Here is a 22,431-nt window from a genome sequence, read left to right as displayed (position 1 = left end):
GGTCCATTTTCAAATTTTTGCCCGTTAGAAAGTTTGTGCACAATAATTGGGCCCCGAGCACCCTTGTTGGTCCCAGTAGTCGTTTGGGGCACCAAACGAGCTTTGTTTCCAAAATCGTCTACGCGCATGACTTTTTCTCATCTTTTTGAACCCCTGGTCTGTTTTCAAATTTTTACTCGCCAGAAAGTTCGCGCACAAAAATTGGGCCTCGGGGCACCCTCGTCGAGCCCGATAGGCGTTTGGGGTACCAAACGAGCTCTGTTCCCAAAATCGTCTACGCGCACGAAATTTTCTCATCGTTCTGAACCCCTGGGTCCGTTTTCAAATTTCCGTCAGCTGGAAAGTTTGCGCAGAAAAATTGGGTCCCAAAACACCTCCGTTCCCAAAATCGTATGTCCACGAATTTTTCTTATTGTTCTAAATCTCTGGGTCCGTTTTCAAATTTTCTCCCGCCGGAAAGTTCGCGCACAAAAATTGGGCCTGGGGGTACTCCCGCTGTGCCCGATAGCCATTTGGGCACCAAACGAGCTCCGTTCCCAAAGCCATCTGCGCACGACTTTTTCTCATCGTTCTGAACCCCTGGGTCCGTTTTCAAGTTTTCGCCCGTCAGGAAGTTCGCACACAAAAATTGTGTCTCGAGGCACCCCCGTCGGCTCGATAGCCGTTTGGGGCAACAAACGAGCTCCGTTCCCAAAATTGTCTACGCGCACGGTTTTTAAAACCGTTTGAACCCTTGAGTCCGTTTTCAAAGTTTCACCTGCCGAAAAGTTCGCACACAAAAATTGTGCCTCGAGGCACCTCTGCGGACCCGATAGTCGTTTGGGGCAATAAACGAGCTCCGTTCCCAAAACCGTCTACACGCTTGGTTTTTCTCATCGTTCTTAACCCCTGGATCCGTTTTCAAATTTTCGCCCACAGGATAGTTCGCGCAAAAAATTTAGGCCCTAGGAAACCCCCGTCGGGCCCAATAGTCTTTTGGGCAACCAAACGAGTTCCGTTCCCAAAACCGTCTGCGCTCAAGGCTTTTTCTTATCGTTCTGAACCCATTGGTCTGTTTTCAAAATTTCGTCCGTCAGAAAGTTCGCGCACAAAAATTATTCCCGGGGCACCCCCGCGGGGTCCGATAGACTTTTGGCGCACCAACGAGCTCCTTTCCCAAAACTGTTGTGCGGATGCTTTTTCTATCGTTTGAAACCCTGGGTTTGTTTTCAAATTTTCGTCCACAAAAAGTTCGCACACAAAAATTTGTGCTCGAGGCACCCCCGTCAGGCTGGATAGTCGTTTTCAAATTTTTTTTCATCGTTCTGGACCCCTGGTTCGTTTTCAAATTTTCGCTCGCCGGAAAGTTCGTGCACAAAAATTGGCTCCTGAGGCACCCTGAAAGGCTCGATAGCTGTTTGGGGCACCAAACGAGCTCTTTCAAAAATCATCTACGGGCACGAATTTTTCTCATCATTCTGAACCCCTTGGTTCGTTTTCAAATTTTCGTCCGTCGAAAGTTCTTACACAAAAATTGGGCCCGTTCACCCCCATGGGCCCGATAGCCATTTGGGCACCAAACGAGCTTCGTTCCCAAAATTGTGTGTGCGCACGGCTTTTTCTCTTCGTTCTGAACCCCTGGTCGTTTTCAAATTTTCGCTTGCGAAAATTTCGCGCACAAAAATTGTCTCAGGAACCCTCGTCGGGCCCGATGTCTTTGGGGTACCAAACGAGCTTTGTTCCCAAAAACGTCTAGCGCACGACTTTTTTTTATCGTTCTGAATCCCTGGGTCTGTTTTTTAAATTTTCGCCATGGAAAGTTCGCGCACAAAAATTGGCACCGAGCACCTCCGCCAGCCCGATAGTCGTTTGAGGCTTCAATCATGCTCGTTCCCAAAACCGTCTGCGCGCACGCCTTTTCTTATCGTTCTGGAGCCTTGGGTCCGTTTTTAAATTTTCACCCGGGAAAGTTCGCACACAAAATTGTGTCTTGGGGCACCCCCATTGATCCGATAGCCGTTTGGGGCACCAAACGAGCTTTGTTCCAAAACCGTCTAGCGCACGCTTTTTCTCATCGTCTGAACCTGTCCGTTTTAAATTTTCGCATGCCGAAAGTTCGCGCACAAAAATTGGGCCCGGGGCACCCCCAGGCCTGATAATCGCGCTCTGTTCCCAAATCGTCTGTGCGCACGACTTTTTCTCATTGTTTTGCATCCCTGGGTTTGTTTTCAAATTTTTGCAAGCCGAAAAGTTCGCACACAAAAATTGGGCTCAAGGCACCCTCGCTAGGCCCGATAGCCGTTTGGGGCTTCAATCGAGCTTCGTTCCCAAAACCGTTTGCGCACGACTTTTTCTCATCGTTCTGAACCCTTAGGTCCGTTTTCAAATTTTCGAGCCCCAGAAAGTTCGTTGAAAAAAATTTGGTTCCAGGGCTCTCCCGCGGGGTCCGATGGCCGTTTTGGGCACCAAACGAGCTCCTTTCCTTACCTTGTGTGCGCACGACTTTTTCTCATCGTTCTGGACCCCTGGGTCCGTTTTCAAAATTTCGCCCACCGAAAATTTTGTGCACAAAAATTAGGCCCAGGGCACCCTTGGCGGGCCCGGGTCTGTTTTAGAATTTTTGCTCGTCAGAATGTTCGCCCACAAAAATTGTCCTCCAAGCACCCCCATTGGTCCCGATAGCAGTTTGGGGCTTCAATCGAGCTCCGTTCCCAAAATCGTCTACGCGCACGACTTTTTCTCATCGTTCTGAACCCTGGATCCATTTTCAAATTTTCGCCCGTGGGAAAGTTCATGCACAAAAATTGTGCCCCAGGGCTCTCCCGTCGGGCCCGATAGCCATTTGGGACATCAAACGAGCTTCGTTTTCAAAACCGTCTGCGAACATGGCTTTTTCTCATCGTTTTGAACCCCTGGGTCCGTTTTCAAATTTTTGCTCCTCGAAAAGTTTACAAACAAAAATTGTGCCTCGGGGCATACCCGTCGGACCCGTTAGCCGTTTGGAGCACCAAACGAGTTTCGTTCCTAAAACCGTTTGAATGCATGGCTTTTCTCATCGTTTTGAACCCCTGTGTCCGTTTTCAAATTTTCGCTCGCAAAAAAGTTCGCGCACAAAAATTGGGCTCCCAGGCACCCCTGACGGGTCCGATAGTCATTTGGGGTACCAAACGAGCTCCGTTCCCAAAATCGTCGGCGCGCACGACTTTTTCTCATCGTTCTGAATCCTTGGGTCCGTTTTTAGATTTTCGTTCCCCAGAAAGTTCGCACACAAAACTTGTGCCTCGGGGCACCCTTGCTGGGCCCGATAGTTGTTTTGGGGCACCAAATGAGCTCCGTTCCCAAAATCGTTTGCGCGCACGACTTTTTCTCATCTTTCTGAACCCCTTGGTTCGTTTTCAAATTTTCGCCCGCCGGAAGGTTCGCACACAAAATTTGTCTCGAGGCACCCCCGCCGGGCCTGATAGTCGTTTGGAGCACCAAACGAGCTTCGTTCCCAAAACCGTCTGCGCACGCCTTTTTCTCATCATTTTGAACCCCTTGGTCCGTTTTCAAATTTTCGCCCGCCAGAAAGTTTGCACACAAAAATTGTCTTGGGGCACCCCTGTTGGGCCCGATAGCCGTTCGGTAGTCGAAACAAGCTCCGTTCCTAAAATCGTTTGCACGCACAGCTTTTTCTCATCATTTTGAACCCCTGGGTCCGTTTTCAAATTTTCGCCTGTCGGAAAGTTTGCACACAAAAATTGGGTCCTAGGACACTTTCGCCGGGCCCGATATCCGTTTGGGGCACCAAACGTGTTGGATTTTATGTCCTAAAACTCGTAATTTGTAATATCATATTTTTGTTCAATAAAACTGTTATTGAAAATCTTTAGTAAATTTAAATTATATTCATGAATCCAATAATCTAAGGTTCCAAGGTTATTAAGTTTAAGTTTGAACTTTATTCAGTGACATGAATGTGGATCAAGTTCAAATATATATAGCCAAAATGGTTTATAGTATATAAATAAGGTTGGACGCCTTATTCTGGGGACATTATGGATGCGGCCCATTTGGTAGTTAGTACAAACGATGTCCTAAACTGTTCATGTGAAGATATGAAAATTGGGGCATTCTATGTAAATAGTTTAGATAAGACTGAACCATGAAATAGTCACTTTTACGTTCTAAATGCCGTTTAATGTATAAAATTGATTATTTCGTTAATTGATGACCTAGGTTACTTAATCTTAATCTTGAGCTAACTATGAACTCCTGTTCACTGGAAATTATCTTTAGATCTGCATAGGTGAAGGCAGCTCATTATCACTGGCCCATTAAGCCTCCCATTTCAGAGGTAAGATCAGGTGGATAGTTGGGAATATAGGGTGTAAGACGAAATTCACTCCTACCCATTATAGGGATAGTAGATAGGTTGTTCCCTTTAGTACTAAATCCAGGTTTTGAATAAGGGGCCCACCCTCTCATAAGCCCGAGTGGGGTTCGATTTATATGTTGGACCTTAAATCAATTGTTCATTAGAAGATCAGTGGAACTTAAGGAATAATATGTAGTCTCGGGGGTAAAATGGTTTTTATGACCCAACCGAGATTACGAACAACATGTGAAGGATTAACTTACTAATCATGGTTATATCATATGGACACAAATATATCTATAGTGAGGGGAGTGCAACTACGAGATTATAGTGGAATGACCCATGAGTTAACGAATGTTGATTAGCTCCATCTAAAGAGTTTAGCCAACTAATCTCGGATCGTTGGATCCCATGATCTACAGGTCCATTAAGTTTCCCTACTAGCTCATATGGAATAAACTTAGAACAATATGATAGAATAATTAGAATTGTTCGAATTAGGTGAAGAGAGAGAAACCGACAAGTATATGTGATATAATGCGTCAATTTTTTCAGTTTAGAGATACAGCTTTAATATTTAAAAGTGACCAAATCAATAAAAGTCAAAATGTTGACTCTTTGGTCAATTTTGACTTTGACCAAATGACTATTTTGCACTTTGACTAAAGTTAGTGGGAAAATCCAAACTTTTGTTGGATAATTCCACTAACAAAATAGTGAGCTGGGTGTTGACTATTTTAGGTGTTGGGATTTTATGAAGTTTTTTCATGCAATTTTGCATGACTCTTTTCTATAAATATGGCCTTGTGATTTTGGATTAAAGACTTTTGGACTTTTTACCAATATAGTTTTCTAAAATTGGGCTAAATAAAAAACTCGACATCCCAAATTTCAGGAAAATTTAAGTTAATTATATAAAATTATTGCATTTAAATTTTTCTTTCCTTTGGAAAATTGAGATTAAATTGAAATAATTGAAAAACTTTTATTGGTTAAATTGAATTTAATTGAAATTGATTAGATAATTGAACTGATTATCTTGAAAATATTGAATTTTGCTTCCCTTTGATTTTGGATTTTAGGGCCAACTTAAAAAAATAAATAAATAAAAATAAAAGAGATAATTAATTTCATGTGGTTTTGAATTGATTTAAATATTTAGAAGGATTTAATTTGTATTAAATTGATGCATTTTATGCCCTTTAATTTTGGAATTTGAAGCCTAAATTAAGATAATTTGAAAGTTAATTGATTTCTAAATTTAATAGAATCTTTGGAGAGTTTGAAGATATTGTGATAAAATATTTTGTTTTTTTCAAAATTTGGAAAAAATAAAAGAATTGAGATTTTTTTTTCAAAATTAAATGAGAGTGAAAAGAGGTCAAAAATTAGGGGAGAAAGCAATTCGGTTTTTCAGCGACAACTTCCATAAAATTATCGATTGTCAGAGTTTGAACCGTTGGATCGTGCTAAAATTTGGTCAGTCTGTCCAAGACATATATAGTTTCATTTTGAATGGTTGAATTGTTGTTTGAAACTCTGGTTTGTTTGTAATCGCTGCTGAATAAATTCTCCTTCTCTCCTACTCTCTCAAACCCTCCTTATGTAAGACCCTCACTATTAGCTGCTAGCCTAAACAATTTATGCCGTCCAACAGCAACACACGTTGTCTATCTATGGCAGACATGAGTCAACCCGCCGTTGGCCGCCATTGTCTCGATCTTTGTCGGAATTTTGAGGAAAACCTTAGATTCAAGGTTTGAAAGTTTTGAGGTATTGACCATCAAGTTAGATACCATTTTGGTTTGCAGAAAATTGGTGAAGATCGATTGCCTAATTAAATTGAGTATTGGAATTTGTCTTGGACCAAGCAACAACTTTTGGTTGATTCAAGTGTGCTAAAGAAGTTCTAAGGAGATTTTGTTTTGCATTTTTTTACCAAGTTGAGGTAAGAGTAGAGACGTACGGACGAATGAAAATTGGAATTCGTGAACGAGTCACTGGGACCAGTTTTATGCTTCCGCTCATGAGATTTAAACTTCTTTTCATATTTTTCTTGGCTTTCAGTGTTGATGTTTAAAACTTACTATTTAGAATCGCTTCAAGATTTATTTATTATCATTTAAGATTTACGGGTACCTTATTGTTGTTTTTAATATTTGAAATTAAATCCAAAGTCTTTTAAATTTACTTTATTTAATTAGCATTTATTTTACTATAACAGAGTGTCGTTTTAAGTTCCACGTATGTATGTGTTTAGTAACGACCTAACTTAAGTCTTAGGGGGTCGGGTCGTTACAGTTGGTATCAGAGCCTATGTTTTGGGTTCTGTAGGCTGACTTACTACGTAAGTCTAGAAAGTCCTTGTGGCCCAGTAACAGATCCCTCATTATCGGAATTAATGAAGCCATCGATTTTTTTTTGAAGTTGAAAGTAATCTAGCTCCAAGTAAGAAACAAGCTATATGAGTATTAAGGTTGAGTAAATTTGATCTCCCACAATGACCCCTAGCACTAGAGATGAACTTGAGTTGAGAGCAACTCCTATCCTTAAGGCTCCTCATAGAAGGACTCTAGCAGAGTTGGAATAGCCTAAGTCACTTATACAAGAACCATTTAGCAAAGTAAATATGTGCCTTAATGTTTTTTTCTGGAGCACATGAACTTTGTTTATTAGGAAAGAAAGATGATTCACGCGACTTTGTATCAACTTTTACGAATTGAATATGATAGTGTATCTCGGTTGCAGGGGATTGTCAGGGCAATTTGATGTCGAATCCGAATTCTGAATCTTAGATTTAAGATGCCACGAGAGATATATTTTCTGTTGCAGGACAGTGAGGTGACCCATCTATGGAGTGTGAACATTCTCAATAAAGATATATGCAATCATGAAGGTCTTTATCTTAGAAACTGACATTAGGTAATGGTTACAGCTATTATGAGGTTATGGTGATGTATTTTTTTTGGAGACTTTAAGAGCCTCATTTTAATGAGAATTTCGGACTCGTGCTAGGAGGGTCTAAATGGTGTTATGTGTTTATTTTAAGATTAAAGAGTAACATGATATTATCTCAGATAAGTTATATAATTCATGGTAAGAGGTGAAGACTTTTTGAAACATGGAGTTAGTGCTAATTAAAAGTTCTTTTTATCGGTCTAAAGAAGCAATTTGGAAGCATGAGGATGAGATAAGAACTAAGTATCACGAGCCTTTAAGGACGTGAACTTTCGAGGGCGAAAGTTTCCTAAGGAGGAAAGAATGTAACATCCCGAATTTCATGAGAATTTAAGTTAATTATCTAAAATTATTGAGTTTAAATTTCCCTTTCATTTGAAAATTGAGTTAAATTGAAATAATTGAAAACTTTTATTAGATTAAATTGAATTGAATTGATTAGATATTCGAACTGATTATCTTGAAAATATTGAATTTTGCTTCCCTTTGATTTTGGATTTTAGGGCCAACTTAAAAAAAATAATAATAAAAATAAAAGAGATAATTAATTTCATGTGGTTTTGAATTGATTTAAATATTTGGAAGGATTTAATTTGTATCAAATTGATGGATCCTATGCCCTTTAATTTTGGTTTTTGAAGCCTAAATTAGAATAATTTGAAAAGTTAGTTAATTTTCTAAATTTAATAGAATCTTTGGAGATTTTGAAGATATTGTGATAAAATATTTTATTTATCTTTTCAAAATTTGGAAAAAATAAAAGAATTGAGATTTTTTTTTCCCGAAATTAAATGAGAGTGAAAAGAGGTCAAAAATTGGGAGAGAAAGCAATTCGGTTTTTCAGCGTTAGCTTTCACAAAATTATCGATTGCCAGAGTTTGAACCGTTCGATCGTGCTCACATTGGTCAGCCTGTCCGAGACATATAAAGTTTCATTTTGAACGGTTGGATTGTTGTTTGAAGTCTGGTTTGTTCGTAATCGTTGCTGAATAAAATCTGTAAACTAGAAATTCCCCTTCTCTCCCACTCTTGCAAACTTTCCTCATGCAAGACCCTCACTACCAGCTGCTTGCCTAAACAATTTATGCCGTTTTATAGCAACACACGTTGCCTATCTATGGCAGCCACAAGTCAACGCGTCGTCGACCGCCATTGCCCCGATCTTTGCCGGAATTTTGAGGAAAACCTTGGATTCAAGGTTTGGAAGTTTTTAGGCATGACCATCAAGCTAGATACCATTTATTTTTCAGAAAATTAGTGAAGATCGATTGGCTAATTAAATCGAGTATTGGAATTTGTCTTGGACCAAGCCATAACTTTAGGTTGATTCAAGTGTGCTAAAGAAGTTCTAAGGAGATTTTGTTTTGCGTTTTTTGACCAAGTTGAGGTAAGAGTAGGACGTGTCGACGAATGACAAGCAAAATTCGTGAACGAGCCACTGGGACCAGTTTTATGCTTCCGCTCATGAGATTTAAACTTCTTTTCATGTTTTTCTTAGCTTTCAGTGTTGGTGTTTAAAACTTACTATTTAGAATCGCTTCCAGATTTATTATTTATCATTTATGATTTATGGGTACTTTACCGTTGTTTTTAATATTTGAAATTAAATGCAAAGTCTTTTAAATTTACCTTATTTAATTAGCATTTATTTACCATAACAGAGTGTCATTTTAAGTTCCATGCATGCATGTGAGGCCTAACTTAAATCCAGGGGGTCGGGTTGTTACAAACCCAACCCAAAATCCCTTCTACATTTCCATTTTGTTCTCTCTCTCAGGTTCTTCATCCATCGGGTCCCACAACCCGGTTCTGAGTCCAGAGGATATAGGTCAGCTCTAGTGGTTGTCCGGTTCGTGTTTGAGCGGCAATAGAGGAGTTTTGGGAGCTTCAAAGGTATTATTTCAAAATAACCCTAATTAATTTATTTAGGGTTGCATTTTAATTTGGGCAATTAGATTAGAATTGATTCTTTATTTCGCTGTGCATACCGACTTTTCCATCATGTGGTATCAGAGCATGTTATAATTTTACTCAATTGCATGTGGTGGGTATCAATTTATTAGATAAAAATGAGATTGAAAACTAAAATGGTTTTTAGGTTTTGGCAATTAAATTAAGTTTTTTTTGTAGTATTAATTTGTAATTGCTCACATGTTTATGAGCATTAATGTGTGAAAAAATGGTCTGTAAATTTGTTAGAGTCATTAGAGTTGAAATTAGGTTATAATTGCTCGGTTCCGGGAAAGAGGACGACTTCAAACTGAAGAAAAAAATGTTCACAGACCCGGTTTTACTCCCAGACCCAAGAAGGGTGCTCCCAGACCCGACCTAAGCCCGGATCCGACTCGCATGCTCCCCTCGACTTCAAAGCCATAATATTTGATCACAATATCAAATCTATATTTCCAAGATCTAGAAGCTTGTTTCAACCCATAAATGGATTTTTGAAGCTTACAAACCTTTTGTTCTTGACCCTGTGCAATAAACCTCTCTGGTTGAGCCATATAGATACTTTCCTCAAGATCGCCGTTTAGAAAGGCTGTATTGACATCCATCTGCCAAATTTCATAGTCATAAAAGGTGACAATGATATAGAGTATTCAATCGACTTTAGCATGACAACGGGAGAGAGAGTTTCTTCATAGTCCACTCCCTCTCTCTGGGTATAACCCTTTTCCACAAGTCGAGTCTTAAAAGTTTGTACTTTACCGGCTTGGTCTGTTTTCTCTTGTAGATCCACTTACAACCAATTGGTTTTACATCATTCGGTTGATCTAAGTTCCCAAACAGAATTGAAGTACATAGTTCCATTTTGAGGTCCATGGCTTTGACCTACTGATCACGGTCCACATCTTTCATCGCCTGTTTATAGGTCGATGGACTCTATGCCGTCATCAGGTATGACGACTTGTGTTTCTGTTAAACCCAAGTAACGGTCAGGCTGATGAACAACCCTCCCACTACGTTGAGGCATTCTCAACTCTTGAGAAGGATGTTGACTGACCAGATGTATTAGTTTTATCTACTACTTTAGTCGATGAACTAGCTCTATCTGTAGCGTCTTTGGAAATTTCATTCAATACTAGTCTACTGTGAGGTGTTTGACTTCATATGTGGTCTTCCTCTAAGAATGTGGCATTTGTCGATACAAATACTTTATTCTCTTGAGGATTGTAAAATAGACCACCTTTTGTTTCTTTTGGATAACCTACAAATAGGCATAGTTTTGAACGACGTTTCAATTTTTTAGGATTTTGCACCAACACGTGTGTCGGGCATCCCCAAATTCTAAAGTGACGTAAACTGCCTTTACGTCCTTTCCATAGCCCATACGGCGTTTTTGATATACTTTTAAAGGGAACGTTATTCAAAATATAGGCAGCAGTCTCTAATGCATGTCCCCAAAAGGAATCAAGTAACTTAGCAAAGCTCATCATTGAGCGAACCATGTCCAACAAGGTTCTGTTTTTTCTTTCAAACACCGTTCTGCTGAGGCATATTAGGTGCAGAGAGTTGTGATTTGATTCCTTGTTCTATCATATAGTCCTTGAATCTTAAGTCCATGTACTCCCCACCTCGATCTGATCGTAGTGTTTTAATTGTTTTACTAACTGGTTCTCAACCTCAACCTTATATTCTTTGAACTTTTCAAAAAAAATTAGACTTGTGATGCATTAGGTAAATATGACCATACCTTGAATAATCATCAATAAAAACTTATGAAATATTTCATACCACTTTGAATTCATTCATAACACTTATTATTAAAACTAAGCATGCATAAGTATATATTTTATAAACACTTATAACATATAACAAACGCATGTCACATGCTTTTCCTTATGGTGGGGTTTTTAAAACTATATGGAATACCTATATGCACAACATAATCAACAACATTATTACATCACATGCATAATAGGTAAACAACACTAAAGTTAGATCGATTTTTGCATTAAATAAACAAAAAAAACGATAATTCGTTCCAACAAAACCGTCTGTGCGCACGAATTTTTCTCATCGTTCTGAACCCCTCAGTTCCGTTTTCAAATTTTCGCCTGCCAGAATGTTGTGCACAGAAATTTGGCCCGAGGGCAACCCCGCAGAGGCCCGATAGCCTTTGGGGCACCAAACGAGCTCGTTTCCAAAATTGTTTGTGCGCACGGACTTTTTTCTGATCGTTCTTAACCCCTGGGTTCGTTTCCAAAATTTTCGCCCACCGGAAAGTTCGCGCACAAAATTGGGCCCGTGGCACCTTGCCGGACCTGATAGTCGTTTTGAGCACCAAACGAGCTTCCGTTTCCAAAACTGCTGCGCGTACGGCTTTTTCTCATTGTTTCGGAACCCATGGGTTCGTTTTCAAGTTTTCACTTGCCGAATGGTTCGCGCACAAAAAATTGGTCCCCGGGCACCCCCGCTGGACCCGATAGCCGTTTGGGGCACCAAACGAGCTTCGTTCCAAAACCGTCTGTGCGTACGACCTTTTCTCATCGTTCTGAACCTTTGGGTCATTTCTAAAATTTTCGCTTGCCGAAAGTTCGCGCATAAAAATTGGGCCCGTGGTACCCCGCCGGGCCCGATTAGCCGCTTGGAGCACCAAACAGAGCTCTGTTTCCCAAAAACTATCTACGCATCACGACTTTTCCTTAACGTTCTGAACCCCTAGGTCTGTTTTTTTAAATTTTTTCCTGTTGGAAAGTTTGCGCATAACAATTGGCCCCGGGGCACCCCGCGGGGCCGATATCCGTTTGGGCGCCAAACGCAGCTTCATTATCAAAACCGTTTACGGGAAGAATTTTCTTATCGTTCTGAACCCTTGGGTCCGTTTTTAGTTTTTCGCCCGCCAGAAAGTTCGCGCACAAAAAATTGGTTGCCGGGGCACCCTTGACGAACCCGATAGCCGTTTTTGGATACAAAAACAATCTCTGTTCCCAAAACTGTTTGTGCGAACGCGCGTTTTCTCATCGTTCTGAAACCCTGGGTTCGTTTTAAAATGCCTGCCGGAAAGTTTGCGTACAAAAATTGGGCCCCGGGTACCCCTGTCGGCCCGATAGCCATTTTAGGGCACAAACGAGCTCCATTCCTAAAATCGCCTGCGCGCACGATTTTTCTCATCGTTCTGAACGCTCGGTCCGTTTTCAAATTTTTTGCTCGCCATTAATGTTTGCGCACAAAAATTGGGCCCCAGGGCCCCTCGCCGGGGACTGATAACCGTTTGGGACACCAAACAAGCTCCGTTCCCAAAACCATTCTGCGCACGACTTTTTCTGATCGTTCTGAATCCCTAGGTTCGTTTTCAAATTTTCACCCACCGGAAAGTTCGCACACAAAAAATTGGGCCATGTGGCACCTCCATCGGACCCGATAGCCATTTAAGGCACCAAACGAGCTCCGTTCCCAAAAACCCTCTGCGCACGACTTTTTCTCATCGTTTCTGAACCCCTGGGTATCTTTTGAGATTTTTCTCCCGCCGGAAAATTTGTGAACAAAAATTGGGCCATGGGGAATACTTGCGGCCCTGATAGCCGTTTAGCGCATGAAACGAGTTTCGTTACCAAAACCGTCTACGCGCACGACTTTTTCTATCGTTCTGAACCCCTTGTTCCGTTTTCAAATTTTCACCCGCCCGAATGTTTGCGCACAAAAATTGGGCCCCAGGGCACCCCACTGGGCCCAATAGCCGTTTGGGGTTCCAAATGAGCTCCGTTCCAAAACCGTCTGCGAACGGCTTTTTTTCATTATTCTAAATCCCAGGGTCCGTTTTCAAATTTTTCGCCCGCCAAAAAGTTCGCGCACAAAAATTGGGCCTCGGTGCACAATAGGTGTTTTGGGTTACCAAACGAAACTCCGTTCCTAAAATCGTCTGCGTGCACGACATTTTTCTCATCATTCTGAATCCCCGGGTTCGTTTTTCAAATTTTTGCCTGCCGAAAAATTTGCGCACAAAAATTGGGCCCATCGCACCCTCGTCGGGCCCGATAGCTGTTTCGGGTACCGAACGAGCACCGTTCCCCAAAACCGTCTATGCGCACGGCTTTTTCTCATCGTTCTGAATCCCAAGGTCGGTTTTTCAAATTTTCGCCCACCGGAGATTTTGCGCAACAAAAAATTGGGCTCCTAGGCACCCCCGCCGAGCTCGATAGCCATTTGGAGCAGCAAACGAGCTCCGTTCCCAATACCTCTAGCATCCAGCTTTTTCTAATCGTTTTGAACCTGTGGGTCCATTTTCAAATTTTTGCCTGCCAGAGAGTTCGCGCACAAAAATTAGGTCCCGAGGCACCTCCACCGAGCCGATAGTCGTTTTTGGGCACCAAACGAGCTCTCGTTCCAAAAACCTTCTGCGCGCACTGCTTTTCTCATCGTTCTTGAACCCCTGGATCTCTTTTCAAATATTCTGTCTACCAGAAAGTTCGCGCACAAAAATTGGGCCCTAAGGCACCCCCGCGGGGCACGATAGCCGTTTGGGGTACCAGACGAGCTCCGTTCCCGAAACCATCTGTGCGCCACGACTTTTTCTCATCGTTCTTAACCCCTTGGTTGGTTTTTAAATTTTCGCGTACCGGAAAGTTCGTGCACAAAAATTGGGCCTCGGGGCACCCCCGCCGGGCCCGATACCGTTTGGTGCATGAAACGAGCTCCGTTCCCAAAACCGTCTGCGTGCACAACTTTTTCTCATTGTTCTGAACCCCTAGGTCCATTTTCAAATTTTTCGCCCGCTGAAAGTTTGCGGTAAAAAATTGGGCGCCGAGGCACCCCGCCGAGCCCGATAGTCGTTTGATGCCCTAAAGTCTCGTGTCATGTAGTTTGTAAATAGTATATACGAACACGTGTTATTATATATGATATTTACTTTACATCTTGTGTTTTTTCTCGGTTATTTGTTTTCATTTGTAACCACAAACAGATAAACATAAAATTCCTTGTTATTTGTATGTGACTCTAGCATGTATTGTTGTGACATACAAGTGGATCATGTCTTGAGTTATAACCAAAATGGTCTGTAGTAAATGGATAAATGACTATCAGGGCGTAGAAATTTACGTTAGATGCATAACGACCACCACATGTTATTATATGTTTTCGGTCCCAATCATATGTTTTCAGAACATGTTGCATGTGATTGTGCATTTGGTCACATCCCTATGTTGAGAACTACTTACTAGGTATATTATATCTCATCCTATTTTTACAGACTTTGTAGGTAAGGACACAGTGTAGGTGGCAGAACTGGACGTCGCTCAAATAGCCAACCATCAAACTCACTTTATAGGCATATGCATTTTCTATCACTACGCTAGTGTTTTATGGATCCTGGCGTTTTGTAAAATAAACTTTTTATATAGTTTTCTACCTAATTAATAAAATCTTAGATATGTTCTTTTGAGATTTTTGTCCAAAATCATCTCATATAGAAAAGTCTAAGCATGCATGTCGTAGCGGTCGGACCATAGTATGTAAGGATCCGGTCGTTACAGGTTGGTATCAAACACCACGACTCTTCTAAATGCAATGGGCCCTATTTGGCCCAAATGCTCTGATACCAAACTGTAACGACCGGATCCTTACACATTATGATCCGACCGCTACGACATGCATACTTAGACTTTTCTATCATGAGATGAGTTTTGGTGAAAATTTCAAAGAACATATCTAAATTTTATTAATTAGATAGAAAAACTTTATAAAAAGTTTATTTATCAAAACACCAGGATCCATAAAACATTAGCGTGGTGGTACAAAATGCATATGCCTGTAATAGTGAGTTTGATGGTTGGCCATTTGAGCGACGTCCAATTCTGCCTTCTACGCTGTGTCCTTACCTACAAAGTCTATAAAAATATAGGATGAGTATATAATATACCCAGTAAGTAGTTCTCACGTAGGGTAGTGACCAAATGCACAATCACAAGCAACATGTCATGAAAACATATGGTTGGGACCGAAAACGTATAATAACATGTGGTGGTCGGTTATGCTTCCAACATAAATCTCTCTGGCCTGATAGAAAGATAAGGACCTAAGTGAAAACTAACCGATCTGATGATTAGCGGGTCATGTATTTAGTAAGGCCAGAGTCACATCCAACATCAACCATTAGCATAAACGTAATACTGGACTAGAGGGGTGCAACCATACATACCCTGCTAGTCCCTAGCATAAACATAACGTAAGATTAGGCCTGGAAGGGTGCAACCATACATGCCCTGCCAGCCCTGGAAGCATAAATTTCCCCACCCTGATAGGAAGATGAGGACTTAAGCGGAAACTAACCCATCTGATGATTAGTGAGTCATGCAGTTAGTAGGGTCAGAGTTGCATCCAACATCAACCATTAACATAAACGTAAGATTAGACTGGAAGCATAACTTACACCTAATTAAAACTTGATTTTAACGTAATCGTGAACAAACATAATGCATGGGGTCCCTTGTAGAGATACGTGTTCTAAACATGTAATGCAATATAACAATTAATATAATCATGCAACATAATAAAGGTACACTACCATAGAATATTTAAAGATATGGTGAGATAAACTACTTACCTTGACTGCGATCCTAATTATTCCTTATTATTCTTTATGGTTTGAGCAGTAGAGCTTTCCCTCTTAAACTAGAAGGAAATTTGGGCAGCACCTCACCCGAGCTTTATCTCTTCTAACCTCACAGAACTTCCTCACTCACACTTACTCTTTCATACGATTCTTTGTTACTGAGGTTTATTTGAGAATGGGTTAAATCTTCAGGCAAAGGGTCCTATTTATAGTGGTTTTCAGCTATTCTCAGTGTGACAACTCATCCTACAAATGTCTTCTTTAAAATTACTTAGGTTTAAGAATTTCTCTTAATAAGACACCTAATTTTGTCTAACGTTTGGCCTTACGTCTTCAACCTTTGTTTGTATTCAATTTTAGGGTTCTCTATGTATATCTATAAGATCGTGGCCAAATTCAACGCATAATCCACGCTTCTATCCAAATCTCGCTCTCTTTGTTCTCAGAATCTCGCTCTCTCCAGCGTTCTCGCTGGTTTGGCTCTCGCGACTCTCGCTCTCTCCAATTTTCTGTCCAATCTCGCTAGTTTTCACGGTGGTTGCCTTCATTGCTTTTGGATTCCACTTCCTCTTTTTAACTATTTCAAATTTTAAGAGTATATGGGCAATTAATTCACCTCCAATTCTTCCAATGAGCAGTGCCCAAACAAAAAGTTATCTACTGCCCATTGTCTCCTGAATTAGCTAGCGTCCAACTTCTAATTAATCCTCCCTGATTCTGCCCCCTTATTCATTATTTTTGGATAATTAATAAATTTCCTATTTTTTCCAATTCTAAATTTCCACCCGATTTTCCTATTAAATTTATATATTTTTCATTCTTAATTATATATTTTATTTGTTTTCCTGCTTCCTAAATTAAGGTTAGGGTATTACATTTACCACCCCTTTAAATAAAATTTCGTCCTGCTTAACATTTGACATTTTATTTCCTATAATGTTTGCGTACAAATTTGGGTTGTTACAGTGTGATCCCTCGCTTTCGATGCCAGAGTCCTGTCCTAATGAGCCTATGGTAGGGAAGAAGCAGATTAGGACAAGAGACTAAGTAACCTTATCCTCTTACAGGAGATCAAATATAGAAATGCGTAAAACTGCCATCCTATAGGGGGACACTCCCAAGGTGCCTTGAGGCGATGTGCAAAAACTTTATCAATCCAACGAGGGAGATCGAGGGATATGCTGTCGCACTTCCTACTCCCACTTACTATGAACACTTTCTCCATCCACCATGATATTGACCTACCCAAACACCATCATTTAGGGGGACACGCCAAAGGTGCCATGAGGCCGAGGGTAGATCTCACGGTGTGGACTATATAAGAGAAACATGAAAGGTTTAAGTGAAGCATCATATGCCGCAAGTACCTCCCACTGAATATTCTACCTAGGGGTTCATTAACTTAGACAATCCAGCTACTGATTTTAGTCTAAGTCATCTTTTTAAGTCCGTTCATAAAAAACTTTTATCTATAAATGAACAAGTTCAAGTAATCACATTTAAACACTTTAATGGACTGTCCTTAACTTGCATGCATGCATCAAATCTATCTAATTCACATTTCCAGGTAAGTTCCCAGGTAGGAGTGTTACATTTCCGTCAACATAAATACCCCAGCCTAGACAGAGGCTGCCTTAGACAAAAGGTCCCTTATAGATAGATTTGCTACACTTTAACCTTTTATTAGTCAATTTAATCCTATTAAACTGATTAAAAGATTAAACCCTAAGGGTTGCTAATCATATTCGAATCATGATCTTAGGTCTATGTCATCGATGTTTTAAACATTTTAAAACCATGAATTAAACCTAAGTGAGCATGCATGTCTTTCTTATTTCTTTTAGTTATAATTTTTCTTTAACCTTTAAAAAGAAACAACTAAAATACATTGTGCACAACTAGTTGTTTATAATGCTTATAAAGAAACCTATGTGTCATGCTTCATGTAATGTCCGGTCATTATAATACATAACTTTTATACACATGTAATAACCAAGCAAATATGCTTTCCATACACCCTTATACTATAAAAATTATAATATAAAGATGATGCATGTTAATGCTTTTTATGTATGCATAAATATAACTCTTATATTATATGGTGCAACATTCTTCTCTAAATTATAACAATTACAATAAAGAGATGATGCATGACTAATGCATAACTAATGCATCACCTAAGGTGGGATTTACTATATGTGCATACCATATGACATATAAAAAAAATATTATATCTCATGTAATAAACCAAAGATTAATGGACCGGGATGAACCTTTACAAAAACTGAAATGAAATAACTCTATCTATTACATTTTCCATTGAGCAAACTAGTTCATAGGCGAAACAAGTCTTGAACTACCAGGAGAACTCCATTGTTTAGTAAACACTGCAGGTAAATGATCGCTTAGTGCACAGTAGACGATAGTGTGAAAAGCTAAATGATCGCTTAGACGACAACGAGGCTACGAAGCCTGATCATTTAGGCGATCGCTTAACGCGGCAAAAGGTAAACGATTTATCGTGCGTTACTCCACGATCATTTAGTCAGTTACTAAGCAACGAAGCTTACTAAGCTAAACGGTCATCTAGTGCGCGCGCGTATTAAACGATACCCGAGCATCTAATACTCAGCGATCTCTTACCCCATCGTCTAGACGACCCGATCAACCCTTGATCGTCTTCTTCCTCAAAGAACAATAACCCTTGCTCCGAACTTCTTCACGAACGACTCAAGACACAAACTGACTTTGAATTACAGACTCGATAACAAATAATTGTGCCTAAAAACAGAGGGGCCTTTACAATCAACCGAACATGCAAAAGAATTAAATCAAACCGAGGTAACATCCTAGAAAACTCCATTTATCCGCACATCCACAAATAATTTAATGATTAAATAGAGCAGATATGCACCCACCACGAATGTATATGCAATTCGTTGCTTCAATGAAATTGGAATATCATAATCTAGCTCTGATACCAATTGAAGGAACTTTTAAACAAGAGTATCCGTGAGCGTGCTCGGATCTTTCTTATTTCATTTTGACCGAATTACCAGATACACATTCTAACTAATAGATATGCATTTTCACACTAATTATAGGCATGCTTTGATAAATAAAATACAATAAATTGAGTATATGCACCAGTTGAAGATTGTCTTCACTTCGAACTCAATCCAGTGGAAGTAACCCTCTATGGTCTTTATCGCCCAACAAACAGTCGCCTAGCAGCACGATCGTCTACATGAACGACAACGCACGAACAAGTAGCAACTGGGACAACACTACCACTTAGAGCTCTTGGTATTCACAGAGAGAAAATCCAAAGAGTGGACTTTGATGGTATTGGTAGAGGAAGGAGGAAAGAAGGATCGTGTAAAACGACGAGCAAATGGGAGATAGTAGGAGACTATCGTATAGTCGAATGCTTAACGTTTAGAGAAAGGTACATGATCGTGTAGCTTTTACTAAGCGATCGTCTAGTAATTAGAACGCGACCGTTTCGGAAAAAAAAACAGTGCGCTAAGCGATCATTTAGAGAAATTGAGCGATCGTTTAGAGAACGTGTCCGATCGTTTAGTACGCGGGGTGTGCGATCGTTAAGGTGATAAATCACTATTGTATAGGCTCTCAACTAAGCGATCGTTACGTTTTCACACCTTGAGCGGTTTTTTTGAACTCCTGGCAAAAATGAAACGAATTTTTATTTTGTTTTTCAGTTACAATAACCGAAAATGATTTTCCCACTAACGTACGATTCAAGAGAAATTTTCAACCAATTATCACATAACCTACCAATTAATTAATAAATGAATATAATCATATTATATTCTTAACCTATAGTTTGATATCATATATCTACTATAGTAATTTCTCTTCTATTTGATATAAATCATATTTATATCTAATTTCCTCCAAAATAATGTATCTCATACATTTAGTCAATTATATCATATATGATTAACCAATTCAATTATATCATATATAATCAAACTCCCTCTTGTCAATTTGAACATTTCAAACTGACCCAAAAACTGATTCTCGACTTTATCCAAGCTACCTAGGGGACCTTATGGACCTGTGGTTCGAAGCTCAAACGGTACGTGAATAGCTGATTCAACTCTTTAGCCACGAGATCCACCATCCGTTAACTACCAGATATTCCATTAAAGACTAACAACTAAACTCTTCTTATCATAGATATATTCTATGTCTATCGGATATAACCAATCATGAGTACGATGACCCTTCACAGAGGCTCATAAATACAGTTGGGCCAGTTTACCGTTTTGTCCCTGTAGTTACATCTCACTCCTTAAGGACTATTGATTCCTCTAATGAACAATATAACATAGTCCAACTATGTGTGAACACCTCTCGAGCCAAGAGAAGGTGTGTGGCACCACATCGTTCAAGCCCTGGAATCAACCCTTAAAGGAGCTTGCCCCTGCTTTGGGGAAGGAGTGAATTTCATCTTGTGTAGCTGAGTTCCCAGCTCCCAAATCAGGTGAATCCCCAAAATGGTAGGTTTGAGTCGGCGACCTAACCACTCGCACCCATACAAATCAAAAGACTACCCTCAATGGCAGGTGTTCCCAATTCACTCAGGATTGAGGCCATGTTACCTATAGTCATCCTAGTGAAGTGAAGTCTCTGTCATAAACGGTGTTATATAACGAGACATTATCACTTTGTGGTCAAGTCTTATACAAACTCTTTGTATAGGACGCCCTCGCTCATATGTCTCCTACATGAATGATCAAGATCAGACCATCTGTGACAAGTCACAACATTTGTGACCATTCCACAAAGCGAGCCACATCTGTAGCATTACTAGGATAAGGTTTCCCTCCTATATCCATATACTACAGATCATTTTGGTAATCACTTAAGACATGATCCAGTTATATGTCACCACATGCATGCTTAAGTTACATACAGATAGCCAAGGATTTTGGGTTTATTGGTTTGTGATAAAGCAAATAAAACAAACAACTGAGCAAAACCAAGAAGTGAAGTAAAATATCATATATTATATATACATCACAAGTGTTCGTACAAATTGTTTACAAACTACAGGACACGAGACTTTAGGGCATCAATCCCAACAGAGAGCCTATGCGATAGTCTCATTTTCACTAAACAATAGAGTGTTTGGCTATACGATCGCCTTGTGCCTACTTGATCGGCTTCCTCCTCCAAACTCCAAACTTCCCCTCTAACCAAAATTAGTCAAGGTCACACCGAGAATACCAAGGTCACCAAGTGGTAGTGTCTTGTTTGGTTCGAGGATTGAGTTGCTGCTTGCTGCTTGTTCGAACGAGTTCATGGTTCGATGTGTTCGTGAACGAGTATGATTGAGGGATTTACTTGAAGAACGGTTTTTCAAAGGTATAATCTACAATCATTCGTTTTTATTTTGAAAGCATGCTGTAATTTAGTTTTATGCATAATCTGTTCTGTATGGCTGTATATGTATGTGTTCAATCACAATGGAATTTGGACGATCCGCTTCCACTCAAATGTTATCTATAAATAGAGTTCCTTCACATTTATCACATAAATGCAATGCAAATTATAAAACCCACAAGTACTGTAAACGATTTTAATACAAGAATGGAATTTGGAATCATAAACCAACCTGGCTTTGATACCAATTGAAGGAAACTCGACACGAAGAGATTCTTGAGCGGAAGCGGATCGTCCAAATTCCATTAATTATAGAATATAAAATTTACAGTAAACATATAAATAGATATGCATTCATGGTTAAATTATAGCATGCTTTTACAAAGAAAATAAGTTTCAAGAAACCTCACATTTGAAGAACCTTTCTTCAAGTACTCCCTCGTACAAGTCACGAATAGAACTCCTTCTTCGTGGATCTCCTTCTTCACGCACGAACACTAACAATCGAGAACCCTCTGTATTCTCTTTTGGGATTCAAAGACTCAAGCAGGAGTTGTGGGCTCCTACTTGAATCCTAGGAAGAGGGAAGGAGATGGAGAGGATGAGAGAGAAGTTTTCTTCAGAGAACCTTTCTCTTTCAGATAAAACTTCTTTGTGTCAATTCAGGAAGAAGATGATCTCTCAACTTCTTTTATCACAAGTTAGTTATTGAGAGAATAATGGGAAGAAGTTATTACTCCTTCCCTTTTATTAATTTCAAATAAATTAATAAAATAAAATATATAATAACTACCTTATTATATATACATTATATGTTATATCAAATATAACATATAGCCTATAATTATATATTGTATCAAATATAACATAATAGATTTTATTCTCTCTTAACTATACATGGCATTTAATATAAATCATATTTATATTAAATCCATTTATATGAATCTCATCCATATAAATGATATTTGGATCATATCCAAATATTTTAATCGACTCAATAGCAATCATATTTATATTTAATTACATGAATCACATTCATATAATTTGTATTTGAATCATATTCAAATTCCTCTCACCATTTATCAAATACATTATAATTAATTTTCTCAATTAATTCGTCGTGACAATTTTAAATGTCATGGACCAATAGTTTTATTGTAGGAATGATATT

The 22,431-nt window shown here is 39.4% G+C and overlaps 1 protein-coding gene across 1 annotated transcript in view; it reads left to right on the top strand.

The window, feature by feature from the left end:
- Window positions 1-7,216, top strand: part of LOC120075458 (zinc finger CCCH domain-containing protein 1) — a 19,163-nt gene extending 11,947 nt beyond the window's left edge. The window contains exon 6 of the transcript XR_005481338.1: window positions 7,085-7,216. The gene's annotated coding sequence lies outside the window, so the exon portion shown is untranslated. The remainder of the gene's footprint in view (window positions 1-7,084) is intronic.
- The last annotated feature ends 15,215 nt before the right edge of the window (window positions 7,217-22,431 follow it).

Source organism: Benincasa hispida, chromosome 4 (genome assembly GCF_009727055.1).
Source record: "Benincasa hispida cultivar B227 chromosome 4, ASM972705v1, whole genome shotgun sequence".
In the NCBI taxonomy this organism is placed as follows: Eukaryota; Viridiplantae; Streptophyta; class Magnoliopsida; order Cucurbitales; family Cucurbitaceae; genus Benincasa; species Benincasa hispida.
Note: the sequence above shows the minus strand (reverse complement) of the source record. Positions and strands in the feature narration are given on the sequence as shown.